Source organism: Trichoplusia ni, chromosome 8, assembly GCF_003590095.1.
Source record: "Trichoplusia ni isolate ovarian cell line Hi5 chromosome 8, tn1, whole genome shotgun sequence".
Taxonomy (NCBI): domain Eukaryota; kingdom Metazoa; phylum Arthropoda; class Insecta; order Lepidoptera; family Noctuidae; genus Trichoplusia; species Trichoplusia ni.
Window position 1 is genome coordinate 3,431,633 of NC_039485.1, and position 18,707 is coordinate 3,450,339.

General features: G+C 34.1%; 1 protein-coding gene across 2 annotated transcripts in view; it reads left to right on the forward strand.

Annotated features, from left to right (window-relative positions):
* The first annotated feature begins 1,851 nt into the window (after positions 1-1,851).
* The window catches only part of LOC113496652 (angiotensin-converting enzyme-like), a 207,224-nt gene continuing 190,368 nt past the window's right edge, over positions 1,852-18,707 (forward strand). For both annotated transcript variants that reach the window (XM_026875932.1, XM_026875934.1), the window contains exon 1: positions 1,852-2,100. The gene's annotated coding sequence lies outside the window, so the exon portion shown is untranslated. The remainder of the gene's footprint in view (positions 2,101-18,707) is intronic.

An 18,707-nucleotide genomic window follows, 5' to 3' on the forward strand; every position in this document is an offset into this window, starting at 1 on the left:
GCAGTCTTATACATAAAAAAATAAATGACCCATCTTTCTATAAGTTCTTCAATCAAAACTGCAGTCGCAAGAGCGAGATGGTGCTACGGACAATGTATGTGGCTATCTCACTTCTACAATGGCTTTAAGAGATGATACATGATACCTGCTACTGTAGAGTTTCCTTGCATACAAACCTGACTTACTGACCTACTTACATGTTATATTACTTCAAAATATAATTTCATGAAATTTAACTCAACGCCTTGCTTTATGAGCGGAAAATCTTAGCTCGGATTCAGTGATCAAATTAAGAAATGGTACTTATAAATGCTGTTGTAACTTTATGTTTTACGTATAAAGTTTGAGAACGGTACAAGTGGTATATGTATGGGAGTGTTAAGTAAAACTAAGGAATTGAAATTATGATTCGAAGGGATTAACAAAACTTCATGAACTATTTTTTTGCAATTGTGGAAGACAGTCGACGACACCCTAAGCCGTGAAGTGCGCTCACCCTTTCATATTTTTTATAATAAACAACCCTCGATACCACAGTAGAGTTGTCAGGAGTAATACGTCGTAGAGGGTCACACAAACACCAAGTCACCCAGACTTAGACAAAACAAGCGCTTATTGATCACACAAATGCTTGTCCTAGATCGGGCTATCCAATCCATGCCGTCAAACATTGAGATTCCTATTTTTGTTAAATAATTAAACTTGCACATTAAATTGGGATATGTCCTCTATTGAACCTTAGGAACTTAAAATATTTACTATTAAATCCTTAACTTCTAGAAGAGAGCTACTTTTTCTTTAAATGTAAATTATGAGTTTATATAACGCTAAAGCCTATTGTTTATTCTATCTCAGCCGTTCGCTGGTCGTGTGTCATTATCGGAGAGAACCGGTATCTTTGCACACCTGTGCAAACCACGGACCTTTAATTGGAACTATGCATCAAAGTAGATACGTTCAATTGTTTTACTATACATAAAACTCTCAAAATCATGTAAAACCAAACATACACTTTAGAATATATACTTTAATTTTTTTAAATAATTTCGGGCCCAATAGAAGATGGCAAAGATAATATAGATAACTATATAAAGTCGGTTTTATACCGACACGTTATTTCGTGACACGATTAAACGTGATTGAATGACAATTATTAAGAACTTTATTTAATTTTTTATTCGGTTTCCGTCAGATTAAACTTTGTTTGTTAATACAATGAGAAAAATCAGAAACAATAAAATTACTCCAATGACTTCGCCAGACATCAGCAAGATTGCCATATTTTATTCATACACACAGATTAAAAAAGTTTCAAGATAATTCTTTTTAACTTTCTTGAACAGACCTACTTGGCTTGGTACTTTGGTTTTTGGTATGAGTAGGTATCAAATAAATGAATAAAAAAGTTTGGCGTAGGTATAAAACAAGCAACTTGAATATTTAGGTATGTACCAAGACTTGTCTTAAAATAGAGAATACTTAACATCGAAAATACATCCCAAGACGAAACAGCATACACCTTTTTTGTATTGTTTACGAAAAAAGGGAACAACAAAATAGTTTCGGTAGTTATCACGAATAAAATTGGGCCATATCTACTCAAAGACCGTAGCTCGCAAAATTGTATTAAAAACAGTTCGTTTATACTGACTACGTGACCTGTTTTTGTACACGTCTTGAGAGATAACAATAAAATATAATTTTCTCGTAATCCAGAAGTGTGATCTTAAGAATAGCGACACAAGTGGTTTATACGATATTTTAAACATTAAAGTAACGCGTTTATTAAATCGAGTTTACAGTTTACAATATCATGACTCGATTTCGTCTCGATCGCGACTCAATTCGATTCATTCATTCAGTTTGCGAGCGACCGCCGCGCGACGAGGACGTTTACGTCACGTCGTTTCCCGCGACTCAACAGTCATTTCGATATTTCGTAGTGTTTCAAAAACTTAAAAACAGTGTTGTTTAGTGCAATAATGACGTCGTTTTGTGTCTACGTTTTGTGATGAACGCCTAACCAGTGTCATTTATTGTGTTTGCAAAGTTGTGAAGTTTTTTCGCTACACGGATTTACGAGTTGACCGGCGTTTTGCTGTGAGTAAACGTACTTTTATAAAGTCGTAATACTTATTTACATAAGAACTATAAATTCTTTATGTTATTCTACGTATTATCTTTAAGAATATATCGCGATCTGTTGTTAAGCCACGTTTTATTGGAAACTCTAGAAGCGGATACGTGAAGACTTTATACCTATATGCATTTTAGTGTGCATGATAAAATAATGAATGAATCAGTCACGTTATCGTTTGGCGATAAGTATTGTTGTTAGATAGTTTAAAGGTCAATACTGTATCGTCTTGTGATTCACGTAACATTCTAACGAGTATTCTTGCAGTATAAATTATACCTACTTAGACACAAACAGCAGAAGCCGTGATGTAGGTAATTTTAAATGAAATTGTAACGGTCACTGGCCTGTAGAATGAATAGGTGTTAAGTAAGAAGGTATTTCTAGACGAATATACTTAAAAATGAAGATGCTATAAATAGTTTGTCGGTATTCTGAATACAACTAAATTAACATTAAAACAAACCCAGTTCAATTGTTAATGGACGACATTGAATAGATTACGTAAATTGAAATTTAATTAGGCTGGTATTTAGGTACTCGTACTTAGCGACATTTAATTTATTTATTAAATTAATTTAACCGGGTAGGAGATTTACATACCTACCTAAGTTTTTACCTTACTTCCTAATTTGTCTACGTTAGACTAGTTTATTTTTATGCCAAGTAAATGTAATGCCTGTTTTGTTTTTTTACACGGGGAAATCTGGGAAAGGCAAGAGGCATGGTGGACTCTAACTGGCTAAAAACACTGAAGTGCTTCCCTTGTACGGGAACACGATTCGAACAACGCTGAACCAAGCCCAATAGTGTTGTCTACCTACAAAAAATAATGAAAACTACCAGGCTTTGAAGGTAGGACCTATACAACCTTTGACTACTTATCTGGAATTTACTGGATTCGAATATTGCGTAGGTCTGTTTTCTGTGGGTTTCAATTTGTAACATTTACGTAGGAGTATTCCAAATAGGTTTCCAGAGTATACCAAAGTTTTGAATAAAATAACCTCTAAAATATTGCGGCTAAAATCGGAATTAATGTTATAATATCTATTCCCGCTTTATAGGACGTAACTCAATTCAGTGAATATTTAAAATAATAAAAAAAAAACTTTACTGAAGTGACAACTTGTTCTATTTAATTTTGTCACAGATCGTTTGCCATTTTAAATATCAAAACGTATAAAAACCTCTAATTCTCTATCGTAATCGTACTAATGGGTATTGTTAACTAAGTTGAGCAAACAATAATCAACAGCAAAGAAATCTAACAAACTGCCTTCAAAAAAAAAAAAACAAGGATTTTATACTCGAAGAATTTATGGTGTCGTAAAACCAAGGCATGTTGACAACGTGGATTACACCATAGAAATGGTTATTGTTGATAGTTAGGGATGATTGTACGCTGACCCGAGTTTCTTGCAGTACTTCCCCAATAGGGGCTTACAAACAAGCAAATGAGGATAAGTAAAATTGTTATTAAACCTTTTTGCTCAGTTTTAGGAAAACTTAAACTACGGTGCTATAGTCTGATGCGTTCATGAAGGAACAATGAATAATACTCCAAAAAGTTTTTTTTTGCGTCAATAAAAAGAAATGCGTTGGTAATACCAAGCGTAGTTCCATCCATACGTTGTTCAGCCTATGGCGTGCGGTCTATGATCTATCACTCGTTCGTTTAGTTTTTTTGACCTCGTATAGGTAGGTATTAAAAAGTTAGCGTCAAGATTTATTTGTACTATTTATATAGACAGGTATCTATAACTTAAATTACCATAATTTATGATAAACATGAATGACTGGTTTTTATAAATACTTAATTTTGATTAATAGTTATAATTTCGAACATAATAATACAAGTTCTGAGTAAAACACGATTATAAAATAACCATGAAAAGTCTCGTCGAAAATATTACAGTTAAAAATAAACGAATGTTTTTGTACATATTTTTACTATTCTGAACCGTAGTCAAAACAAAAACCAAAAACTGTGTTATTTGAATAATATTCGCAATTTAGAAGACAATGAACTTGGTTTTGGCCAAAAAGTCACTATTTAGCTTTACAACGTGTTTTTGAAAGGCTAAGCATGTAACTGTATTTTATTCGAGTAGAGGAAACGTGTTGCCGCAGCCGTAAAACAAGCAATAATAAAAAAAAGAACAGGTGTCATCTATACTCTATACTAATATATAAAGCTGAAGAGTTTGTTTGTTTGTTTGAACGCGCAAATCTCAGGAACTACTGGTCCAAATTGATTTTTTTTTTGTGTTGAATAGACCATTCATCGAGGAAGGCTTTAGATCATAAACCATCACGCTGCGACTAATAGGAGCTAAGATACAATGGAAAATGTGAAAAAAAACCGGGCAGGTATACCTAAATCATAGCTTTTATCCTTCTACCCACGGGGACGAAGTCGCGGGCAACAGCTAGTTACATAATACGAGGTGTAAAAACCAATGGAGTGGTGCGTTCATGTCAGTGTTTGATAAAAGTAAAGAAATAAATATTAGTGTTGTTCAATAAGTATCGATGTAAATCCTAATCAATGTGCCATATCTAATCAGAGTGTAATCACCACGCTTGCGTTCCACATTTGGACCGATAAAGGTATTGTTTGAAAAAAGAATGCCGCGACGCCAAATACTTATTTTGTGCCAGTAATCACAACACTATGTGGCCAATAGAATAAGGCTTTTTTAAAATGTTACATAAAAATGACGTATGTAATAATTTTAAGAGAAAAAGCTACTAATGGACTGCCATATTAACAATGAAAAAATAATTTGACAAAATCAGGGTTTCCGTGTAATTTTAATCAGATCGTAACATTTTCTAAAACACAAGTCTATCTGTTTTATTTCGAGCAATAAAAAATTTAACAATTTATTTTTAAGTTTTGACGAATTCCATCTCACAATGATGAGTGACATTGACAAGATATGAAATAACAGAACAAGGCCAATGTCATTAGCCAGTCATAGCGTTATTTATTTTAAAAAACTTGTTGATATACAGGTTTTGTAATTATATCTACCAGTATTTCGGCACCGTCCGTTGCGCCAAAATGACTAGCTGTGCTACGTGGATTCTCCCACAACGACTGGGAACAAATAATATAGTATGTATAAACTTGTGATTTCTTTTTCAATTCCCAATTACAGTCATATCCGTTCATAAGAAATCATCATCATCACCATCTCAGCCTATTGCCGTCCACTGCTGAACGTCCCCCAAAAATTCATAAGAAATACGATCAAAAAATTTGTATGACCTCGATTACTAAAACCATCGTGATAATAAATTGTGCTAAACTTTTTTTTGTTGATTTAATTTCCAAATACTTACTTTTTTTACTTCCATTCAGATCAAATATTCAATTATCCTTACAGACTTCCCATTTCTTGTTCTAAAAAAATGAATAAGTATGAATACTAAAATAGATTTGAATTACTTACCATAGCTGACAGACAAGTTACATTTAATAAAAACATAATTATTACTGCCAGTATTATAATTATTCAATGAAAGATCTAAGCAATATTTAATTGTGTAATTATAGGTAGAGCTAGAGCCCGAATATTCTGATTGGCACGTTTCAATTGAGACTAATGAGAAAACTTGGGTTTTTAGCATTCCATTGTTACGTTTTATTTCCTTGATTAATAAACAAAAAAAAATATTTATAAAATTTATTCGATATTTCTGTTAATAAAATATTAATATTTATTATTAAAATATAACTAGTTATAATATTATTTCCGTAAGTCATTGGGGACAGTGTAAAATCCGTTTACATAAAGAAAACATGAATGAATTGAAGTTAGTCTACAGATATTGGTCAATGTATTTGATTGATCTTAAAATTGAAGACTTCAAAAAATTAAGAAGTCCGGCCTTCGGTGATTTAAAATTATGTTTGTACAAGAGTACAATCGTTTTGTATAAATGTATCAAAATTACATTTATTTTCGACAAGTGACTTTAACGTAGTTATTCAATAGATTTGAGTGATCCGATTAAATTTACTACTTGTGTTAGCGAGCTGGTTATAGTGATTTCAACACCGTCATTCAACAATCTTGCCTTTCACAGCAATACCAGTCGCCTTTGAGAATTCTTACAATTAGGACATACTTATTTGTCATTCAAAAAGTACCTTTTATTGTATTACAATACTAACATTGAACTATGATTGTTACCACAATACCAAAAATGATCGCATTAAAATCGGTTCAACCTATTAAGTGCTACAATGTCACAGACAGACACACATAACGATCGCACTTCTAACAACCTCTTTTTGCGTCGGAGTATAATAACAAAAAGAAAATCTACCACAGATTCGTACCTTTTATTACTCGAATGTTTTTACGACAGTCATGTGTTTTCGTGTGCATAAACCTTTGCGTATCTAATACATTTACGTTTTACACACTTGGGTATGTAATTCACGCATCTGAATGAAAAATAAAAATATTATCAGCAGAAACAGATACCTCGTAATGTACCTGTACTATGAGCAGTTAAAGCAGACTTTATGTCGTGGAAGCGAGACGGCGCACTCTGCGTAGTGATATCTCGTTTCCACGATAATATACTAATTTACTCGAACTTATAGTAAGTAAGCATGTAAAGCAGAACGAATTGTAGAGTAGTTGAGATCACCAAGTCATACCGCTGTGGGTGACGTGCCGCGGTCTTCGATCCCTGCCTAGGGCAAGCTTTGTGTGATCCACGATTGCTTGTCCTAAGTCAGGGCGTCTTTTTGCGTGTGGCTTGAATGCGTATAAAACCCCCCGCGACACAAAGATAGAAATGACTCGTGTTCTTAAAAAAAAAGATGAACCGATTTCGTTTCGGTTTTGTTTATCTGTAAAAATGCTTATTACGTTTAAGGAGTACTTCGTGTTTAAGCATAAAGGGAAGTGAAAATTTACTACTTGGTATGTTTTTTTGTAAGTTAAGGACCCTTGAATCTCCAGTGTAATTTTATAGCTCCAAGCGGCCGAAAATCATTAAGTGATCAAACACAAGTTAACAGTTTCCTAACAAAGGTAACGGTTAAATGAGTTGAGGAATTTAACACGGCGTAAGACAATGTTGGCTGAGTTAACCTTAGAACTAATTAATGTGAGTTTGTGACTTCACTTTAATAAAATGGAGTGTTGAAACAGTAGCCTTTGCCTAAACTTTTGTCAAGTTGGGCTCTGAAGTCGACTTCAAGTCGTAACAGGATTTAGGTAAATGGGTTACTTGCTTATTTTTTGTTATCTGAGCATAATTAATTCAGTCAAATATTCTGTAGTGAAACTGACGATTTTCTACTGTATAGTGATGATATAGAATTTGACAAGAAAATGGCCGCTAGCCAATCTAATTGATGTCGTCTGAAATCGGGTTCCAGTCTCATCGGATTAAGATAAATGGCACAATTTATTTTACTGGTCATATATCCCATACTCAAACTCTCGAATCTCCATAGTCCAGCTATGATCTAAATTATGAATAAAAACTGCTTGAAAAGAAAATACCCACTTATTGACACCTTAACGTGCTAACTGATTGATTGAATACCATCTGATTCAGATACTCAAACGAGCACAGTACTACACAACATATTTGAACAAAGATCAAAGCCTGTACTATCAGTTCTTCAAGCGATACTGAAGAAGCGGGACAGCAAACCGAACATAACGGCATCTCTTTTCCACAGCTACAAGCCGCCCTTATCTCATTGTACAAAAAACGCTGTCAACAGTTTTTTTTTGGCAAGTAGTATCAGTGTAGTGGGCTGCTCCAAATTTGCGTACACATTTGTTTGTCAAGGACGTTGCGATTTTGTTTATTGTTTTGTTTTTCTGTAAGGAAAAGGTCCTGTGTTCGATACTAAAACTACCGATCCATGTTTATTCATGTATCCAAGCTTTTTCCTTATAAATCCCTTAGAAAATGCTCCATAATTGTCAATAGATCTCCTGCTTTCTTGCAATGATTAAGATTTATTGTGATAAATATTTTGTAAATAGTTTAATTTGTAATGCTTTTCTTATGGTTGATGTAAAACCTGATGTCGGATTTCCTAAATGATTTTAGTACTTAGACGAGGCTTAAAAATCTTTCAAAAAAAATGCTGTTTTCTCAGCAAATGATAATAACTGTGTTATACGTACATGAATGTGAAATGACATAAGAGATAGATAAGAGACATAAGAGTGCAGCGATGCGAACTTAGGACTTTTGACATAAAGTCCAACGGTCATATTACTAGACAATGACTGCTTTGTAGGTACCTATTGTAATGTAATTTGATACTGGATATTATAATTAGATGAAATCTAATTATTTTAGTATTTGACCTCAGTTTCTAATAGCACGAATAGATAAATATAATGGTAATTATATCAAACTACATAATCATTAACCTTATAAGATAGCTGATTGTTTCTACTCTTTGACAATAAATACACTATTTATCTGTTCTTAATGTTCCTATTATGTTTACATACGAATATTAATGTTTTGTATTCGAGGTTCATAGTAATAGTGAATTACACTTCTGTTATAGTGAGTCTGCTACCCCTTCACGCCTAAACGCCAGGACCGATTTCGATCAAATTTGGTTTGGAGGTAGCTGACATCATGGATTAACAAAAGTTTTTACAGACTTCCTAAAATTATTTTTTTAAAACTAACCGGCATCCCGGAGTAGCTCGAGTAACAGCAAGTTTCTTCTAATTAACCATCGTTATTTAGCGAAAGGTTTACGGTGTATAATTAATTGGGTACGTGTTCCTTTCGAAACAAACACAATATAAAACTAACTGAACACTATTTCATTTAATTAACTGTTTACTAAAAAAGAAATTAAACATGTTAGATTATGAAACGGTAAAACACTTGATTAAACTAACGAATGTGATAACTTGTCACCTCCACTGCCTCATTTCAACGCCAATTACTAGATACCTTTGAGTACCTTAAGAGAACCTTCATACCACCCTCAATAAGGTTTGGAATCACACTGTTAGGCCCTGATAACAAAACAGCCAACTGATGAAACAATTAAAAAGAAAGAACATCTTGATTGCAAAAGTAATTTCAGTACCATTTTCTATATTCAATGCCATCACTATAGCTACTATGTACTATCAAAATTCATTGTCATGTTTTTTGTACATAAACCTAACTTCCTCTTGCGGCCATTTGTGATTCCGAATGATAAAAGCGATTGGACCGAATTCGTAGCTGAATAAAACGTTGGCATGGGAAATATGAATTTTAATGAAAGCCCAACTGTTCAGGTAAATTGTAATATTTTTATGGAAGAACACATGTTGCGGAGGTAATAAAAGTAAAAGTTTGTTTTATATTACACCTGAAACGCTAATTGGTGTCCGAATTTATTATTTCATTGAAATTTGTGGGGGGTAAGCTTACGATGCAGAAAGTAATGGCGGATCGATTGTTTCAACGTAGCTGTTCAAATAAATACGCACAAAAAACACTCAATGTATGACAAGTTATTTAAATAATCTTTTATGTATACTTCTTTAATTCTATCCTCCCACTTACGCAGTATACTACTTATCTTTTTCATTAGGTACAACGGCTGCGACACCAGGATTCAATAATGTCTCGAAGATAAGTTATTCTTATCTTCCATTTACCATTATTTTTCTTTTCTAAATATAGCAAGTTATCAGACAGGCGGCGCTGGCACAGCTGTTTACAAACATTTCTATTAAATCCCGACAAATAAGGTAATTTCACTTCAGTTAAGACTGGGATCATAGCCATTCTATAGGACAGCAATTCCCAAACCGAGAGGTGTACAAAGGTAAAGAGAGAAATGACGACGCATCTGACGTCCATCCCTTGCAGTCTGTAAGTTTTAGGGGTACTTATAAAACAACAAAATTTTGAGAACATACATGTATGTTTTTGAAATGACTTCCGCAATAATTATTTTTATCCTTTTGTTGCGGGGGTTTAGAAATGCTTGCATTACGCGGAAATCGAACCGTGGTTCCGCGAATAGATGGTTTCCACTCAGCTGTCCATGCAGCCATTATTTATCATTACTTTTTTCAGCAAATAGCAAGGAATTGGGAGTGTTGTGTTTGATCGAAGGATAGCCTACTTGTTCGCATTGCCTTGCCTGTTCACTTGCAGATAAGATGATCTGATGCCTGCCAATGGTGCCGCCGTTAAAATATCAAAGACAAGTGCAATCTCATACTATAATTGCCTACAATAAAAAGAAGAGGTTTGATTTTGTCATCCTGAATAATCGTTGAACTAATTTGAAAAAGTTTGAGTACCACTGTATATAGGATATTCTGTAGGAGCTAAAACCAACAGTCCATGGCAGGAACTCGATAAATTTCCTCATCGAATTGATATTGGCGTAGATTTATCTAAGTGTGCTTAACTCTGTAACCGCCTGGGAAGTTATTGGTTAATGGTGACAGTTTCTAGTGTTGTGAATTGGTATTCCTTGATCTATGAAGCTCTGGGGATGTCGAAGCTTTGATCATGGTTGCTCGATTGAATAAAATTGGTATTAAATTGCGCTTCTGAACATTTTGGAATGGAGTTGAAAATTTTATTTGTAATTTTATTAATTGTTAGGGAATCCCCGATTAATAGGAACGTGTGATTTTTGTGATTGCATGAATTTTGTATTTTTGCACTTTTGCACGCTTTGCATACCTTTTGATAGTTCTTAAGATATATGCATATTAAGTATACTTCATTAACGTATAAATCACTTACAGTAGGTAACCTTACTACACTCACCGATACCTCTAAGGCTTATTGCTTTAGTTTTACCTTGAAAAAGAATATAATTAGAAAGAAACAAAAGCTTTGAAAAATAAACTCGATCTTCAACTGTTCCTTGAATAATACCCTCGTGTATTTTGACACATTTTTCTGTAATGTCTATGCAACTGTTTTAAATATCTCGCTTGCTAATTTGGCTTTGGTCCAAGAGACCGAAAATCTGTGTGTCTGCAAGTAAAACTGTGTCTACCAGAAGTGTTGATAACCGGCCGGAGTTTGTTTACGTGAGACCGAAAGGTTAACTGTATTAGACTTAGTAACTTCGTTAATTTTCCGTTTAATCAACTTGTTTATTTTGGGAGCTTCGGTTTATTTTCGTGGTGGGAGATATATTTTGTTACACTGATTATACAGTGGTGAGATTTTTTAGTTGTGTTTTTCTTTATGATTTTGTATGGACCTTTCATTTATTGTAATTTTGTATCTATGTACATAATAATAGTACCGGTCTATATACATTCTACTGTTGGTAGCAAGCCTATATAGGGCAGGTTTGAATACTTCGCTAGCTCACCGCGGGTTCATGTCTAGGTTCAATTATTAGGATATAGTATAATGTAGGTTTCTTGACGTTCACTCTTTGTCAATGGTGATAACTTTGAAATAGTAACATTGGTACTTTGCTTGTGTTGGAATTTTGGGATCGAAACCGCACCTTACGCATATCAATCCAACCGCAAGGACACTAGAACTGTTCAATGTACCTATAAGATATTTTGTAAGTCAAGTGCGACATTTGTTTTTCGTGATATCCTCCATTATTTGTGAGGTGTGGATTCAAGAAGTAGGAATAATAATCATATTTAAGTAAATACCAAATTTTCATTCGAAAGTATGTTTGGAAAGACATCTCTGTCAAGTTACACAAAACGGCCGATTTCTATTTATAAATTCACGTACAAGGAAAATCGGCTCTTACCAGGTTTGGCTACAAAACTTTGACTGAATTACTACTGAACTTGCGAGTACTGAGTTAGTAGAGTAAACAATTCCCCGAAGTCACTTTTATTCTGAACGTGAGATTGTGTGTGACCACAATGACCAATGTTTTATGTTGAACACTTATGTCACACTAATTTATCTACTTATGTTCTGAAAATAAATGATTCAAGAGTTTTTTGCATGCAGTTCAAATGTTTTTTTTATGCTGATCTTAGGTATATATCTCCTAGGTCTATACCTACCACTTAATAAGTGGTAGATTGAAGGATGTTGAATGCCTTACTAAGATCCCGTGACCGAACCGCAATTTTTGTTTGGAATAAATATTTAAAAACACATTTGGTAGGTACTCGATAATGTAACATAACATATAGTAAGTAATTAACATAATTATAGCATAAAAACTCTTTATAAAATTTTAATAATTTGGTCAATCGCGCATGGTCACTAAATATGCAAGATTTTGATTAAATTAATTAAGAGGTAAATTTTAACTTCCATACAATATAGTCGAATTATTAATTAATTCTGAATTTAGAAACTAAGAGGAAATTTCAAATTAGCGATTTATATCTACCACGTGTAAAATAAAAACCGTGGAAATTATAGCTTTAATATCCTTATAAGGATAATTACAAATTTGAAATTATTATATCGACAGGCCACAATTATTATATTTATTATACATGCATTAATTTATTTCCTTATCAATCCATCAAAGGAAAAAATATAGTTATTTCCTAACATCCCTTGTGGTCTACGCACGCTGAATAAGTATCGCGTGTTATTTTCGCATTGAATCTGACCGTCAAAATCAAAATCAAAATCAATCAAAATCAAAATTCATTTATTCAAATTAGGCTACTAAGTAGCACTTTTTGAAGGTCAGCATCATTTACATTGGACAGCACCCAGTTTCGCCCACCCTTCACCGCTTCCTAAGTGCTTTTGCTGTGAGAGAAGAAACGGCGCAACAAACTCCCCAGCAGCACGCTGTCTTTCCAATTACAAAATTATTAGATATTATTATTATACAAAACAATAACAAATAAGTGTGTAGGTGCCGTGCCAAACAAACAAAAATTTGAGGTCGCTGTATCTAAGCCTATACGAAATTAAACTGTAAGTACAAAGGCCAAGGTCAGCAGACCGACCAGCCACCGCAAGCAGCACCCGTTCACGAGTATGACGCAAGGGTCAGCCATCACCTCCCTCGCCATATTTGAGGGAAGGAGGTGACCCGACCCAAGACGCCACCGCAGGCAGTGACGACTAAGGGAGCATGACGTATCTGCTGCCGGCTAATAAAATAAAACTTAAAGAAAGAAATACCCCAAACGTTGATTTACCTGGCACAGCCCCGAACACGGAGGCGGCATAAATTGCTACGTCATTCAATTTTATAATTAATAAATTATACATGTCAAAATTTATAAAAAATAATATATACGTGTATGCGTATAATTATACCAAAAATAAAACTAAATAGGTAACACAATGTTACACACATACATAGAGTATGTCTATCAAATTACACAAATACGCGTCAAACATTAATCCACACTAAACCGTCCTGTGCAAATCACGGCGACCAACTATTTTTATCATTTAAATAATCATTGATTGTATAATAAGCCTTCTTGCACAGCTTATCTTTAACCGTTGTTTTAAATGAGTTAAAAGGTAATTCCAATAAAGTGAGAGGCAGTTTATTGTAGAGGCGAACACTAAGTCCCACAAATGAATTGTGTACCCTGTGCAACCGGTGCGATGTACCAATTAACTTATGTTTATTCCGTGTATTTATACTATGTATATCACTATTTTTGGTGTATAAGTGAAGGTTTTTTCGTATCAATAGTATATTATCTAAAATAAATTGGGATGCTACCGTTAAAATGCCTATCTCTTTAAACCGCTCCCTAAGAGAAACTCTAGAGCCTAGTTGGTAAATGGATCTGACAGCTCGCTTTTGTAAGACGAATATCGATTCGATATCTGCTGCCTTACCCCACAAAAGTATGCCATAGGACATAACGCTGTGGAAATAGCTAAAATAAACAAGACGAGCTGTGTCCACGTCAGTAATCTGCCTAACTTTTCTAACCGCATAAGCCGCAGAGCTGAGTTTATTCGCTAGGTATGCAATATGCGCCATCCATTTTAATTTTGCATCAACTGTAACACCGAGAAAAACCGTTGATTCTACAGTCTCTAGCACTTCATTATTTATAACAATATTTGGCCCAAGATTCTTAACATTAGGCATCGCGAATTTAATACATTTGGTTTTTTTGGCATTCAAAACTAAATTATTAACTGAAAACCAATGTGTGACCCGAGTAAGAGCACTATTTACTTCATTAAAGTCATTTCTGTTTCTGTTAACTTTAAATATTAAGGAAGTATCATCTGCAAAGAGCACAACGTCGCACATGCCTTTTAAAAAGAATGGTAAGTCATTAATATATACTAAAAATAAAAATGGGCCGAGTATTGAACCCTGGGGTACTCCTAGTTTGACAGGTAGTCCGGTAGACTTACTACCATTTACATCTACACATTGGACCCTATCACTCAAATAGGAATTAATTAAATCCAGTGATCTATTTTTGATACCGTAATATCCGAGTTTGCATAGTAATGTGTCATGCCGGACGCAATCGAATGCCTTTGAAAGGTCACAGAAAACGCCAATAGCGTTCTGAGAGTTCTCCCAAGCATCGTAGATGTGTTTCAGTAAAGCTACACCCGCGTCGGTAGTTGAACGTCCCTTTGTAAAACCGTATTGCTCGCTATGCAAGAGGGTCTTTTGATTAAAATAATGTAGTAGTTGATTTAATATCAATTTTTCAAAGATCTTGCTGAATGCAGGTAAAATAGAAATCGGTCTAAAATTACCAACGTCACATTTACTGCCTGCCTTAAATAACGGTATGACTTTACTGTGTTTCATCAAGTCCGGGAAGACACCTACGTCTACGCATTTATTAAAGATAACACCGTACCTACCATTAGTCAGGATTTATGTAATGTTATCTTTGCCTCGAAAAAAAAAACATCAATTTTAAATTGTATTCTAAATCTTATTCTTTTTTATTCAAGGTAAATGGAATTCTTAGAATATGATTGAATGATTCGAAGTTTGAATAAAAATGACGTCAGCTTTTAAGATCTGATGACGTCTATTTTTGTTTTTACTAGACTTATGAGTTATTAACTACGCACTGCACCGCAATATAAGACGATTTACGTAAATGTCCCAAGGTCGATACGAAAATAAAAATTATGCAAATCCGAGTCATCCAATTATGACTCGCTTAAATTGTCTTAATTAATCAAGTAGTCCAATATTTGTTTTAGGAAAAATAAACTCAAATGCTATGAAAATCGAACTGCAGAATTATTGTAAACATATTTCTAACCTACATTTCATTCCGTCGTTAATCTGAATTAGAAAATTCATGACGCATTTCACTTATCAGTTGCAATTCAAATTCGTTCAATAATGTATTGTTTCCAACTAACAGGTCTCTTGATCGGACATTACACATGAATATCGTAATAATAATAACTGAACCGTAACATTTTGGTTGCGTTACTTTGTTTTACTGTATTCGATAGCACCGTACACCTCGTACACACGAAATACGAAACGGCGGGAAAAAAACGTATTGTGAAGTAAACGGCGCGGAAAAAATAACGCATCGTTTTTTTTTATAACGGGCTGTTAAGTTTCAGTAGCGTTTTGGTGAACGTGGAATGTTCGGTTATACGAAGGTTCGTGTAGTACGTGCTAATGTTCTAATTGATTTAAGATATTTTTTGAAGGTTAAGGTAGCTGGTTATTTGGTAAGAAAGACAAAGATCGCAGCGAGATTGCCGGAATAGTATGTAAAGTTCAAGGTACAGAGGAGTCTAAAATAGACGGAGAGACTTTTGCCCTGCAGTGGGTTATTCATGTGTGATAATGATTATAACGAGTAGGTAATTTAACAATGATAACTGTTGACGTTTTTATTTTTATAGCCATTTCATCCCTTCTGGCCTAGGGACATTTCTACAATCGTTAAAGTCGAAAAAGACTTGAATTTTAGTTTGTTGATTGAATTTCTGTAAAATAGAATATAAACAGAAAATAGATTTATTTTCTCTGTTTGTAAATATAGCTTTTAAAAATATCTTCCGTAAAATATGTTATGTGCTATTAATAAAGTCGCTATTTAATGCTTTTTACCTGTCAGTGCAGTAGGCGAATGTGTGGGTGTGACAAGATATTTAATTTTGTTCCCACGACCGCCTGCGTATTCTGTGGACTGTGCTTTACTATATTAATAAACAAAGAAATATAGAAGAATATATATATGGTTATGAAATTATAAAAAACTAGCTGACCCGGCGAACTTCGTACCGCCTTAGCGTAGCTTTGATGCACTACTTTATTTTGTATAGTTGACCTATCTTAGGTATGAGTACCTATTTAATTTAAACTGGAATCTATAATATCCTCCATATATAAATTAATCCCTATTTCCCTGGTCTCGCCATATCTGAAAAGGACCTAATTTTATTAAATACAAAACAAAATATATATTTTCATAATAGTGTTTATTCCATAGGATTCAATAATTCCACTTATATTTTTACAAATCGCTATTGAACAACTTGGCATTTTGAAGTAAATACTGAGCTTAACACCACGCGCGCTCTAGAAAACAACTAATAGCCTCTATACCCTTCACTGTTTCTCTCTATTCTAATGCTGCTGTTTCTTTAATCTAATGCTTTTTGGTACACTATATTTTTAGTTTTATGTTCTGGCGCGTAAATAAATAATGCTGATGGTTTTCCGACACGGGAACAGGCGACATATAATTGGCCATGTGAAAAACATGGATTTTCTAGATTGATGCCACATACACTTAGCGACTGCCCTTGTGATTTATTTATTGACATTGCAAATGCAAGCCGCACTGGAAACTGTAAACGCTTAAAGTTGAATGGCATATCGTTCGGTATCATAGGGATGCGTGGGATTAAAACATCTTCGCCTTTGTACTTTCAAAATTGTGGCTTCGATGACGTTGTTCAATAATTTCTTCACCGCAAGCCGGGTGCCATTACACAGACGTGGCTGGTTTATGTTCCGTAACATAATAATTACTGATCCGATTTTTAATTGCAGATTATGAGGTGGTAACCCGGGCAATTCCAGCAAATTTGTATAGGTTTACTATTTGTATTATTTTCAAAAAATTATAAAATAGTGCAATAGAATTTAATTAAGTAACCACGTTTCCGAACAAACTTAATTAAGTAACCACGTTTCCGAACAAACGATGCTCTTTTAATATAGTCTATGGCTGTGAATGACGTTGACATACGTATAAAAAAAAATGACATTCGTAACGCGCGTTTTTTAAAATATGCAAAATTAAATGTATACTTTTCAATATTTCTGAGAGATTTTCTTAATATTTTTTTCCGTAAGAACCATCCTTGGACTTCCACAAACATTAAAAAAAAAGAATTATCGAAATCGGTTCAGCCGTTCACACGTGATGCCATGACAACGCGAAACGGGTTTCATTTTTATATTTATAGATATAGTCTGTACTTCAAGAACAATGCGTATGCAGTTTGCTCGATTTTGAGATTTTAAACACCCTTGCGGTATTAATGGTTCGCTTTATTATTTTTCTGTTCTTTTGTGAATTTATCATTTGTTCATTTATTTATTTGCACTCAAAACAAATAGTAAGCAAACGCATTTTTTATGAGAAATCATTCTTACTGAAAATCAAAACTTTTTGGATAAAACTCCTTTGCATCCTATCAATAAAATATTTAGCATAGAGTAAACTCATGCGTGCTTTACATATTCAACCTCATTCAAAGTTCAAAACCGTCACTTAATAAAGCCAAAATCCAGTCGCAAAATGTTCCCGTCATTTTACTAAATGTAAATCGTAAATTTCCGTCAGGCTTAAATAATAAACGTGGAACACCAGGCATCGGGAGTCTGGGTACAGAATGTGCAATTGTGTACCGAATGTCTTTTGATGAATAAATCCGGTAAAAGTGACCCTTTTAGCGTTGTCAGAAGGTTAGAAGGACATGTGTAACATTGAAACACAAGAAACACTTGAATACTTGTGTCGTTCAAAATCAAAAAGGTTATATTTCAGATATACCTTTTTCAGGCATTTAAGAATCGTTACAGTAATTACTCTTGTTCCTTAGGGTTTATGCCTATAAGTACTTTACAATGACTCAATAAAATTGTTTTGTATTATAGCTGAGTTATGTGACATAATCAAGAGAGTTCTTAGCTTCGGTTTGATGAGACAATTAGTGGTGGGAACAAGAAAAAAGTAAATCGATTCGTATCGAGAGTATCAATTACTACATCTTAGTTTTTGCAATTCACGTGGCCGCGTGGGTATTCTAATTGTCCTCATATTCTACGTTCTTTTCCAAACAGATTTGAAAGATTTTGATTATCCATTTTTTTTTTGTTTTGGCCTGGGATCCTCATGGACACCCGCTCCCTCGGGGGAGTTAACGGGTAGTGTAAGACTCTTATTGACTAAACCGAACTGCCGGGTGACGTCAGCCGCGTTTTTATGCCAGCGTACGTGGAAACCTATAGCTTTACTAAACGTGCCAAAAAAAAACTTCCACCTTAATGGTTTAGAACCTAGTTTTAACCTAATTCAGTGGAACCATTTTTCCGCACATTTGATCCTCCGGTTATAGTTGATCCTATTTGGGAAAG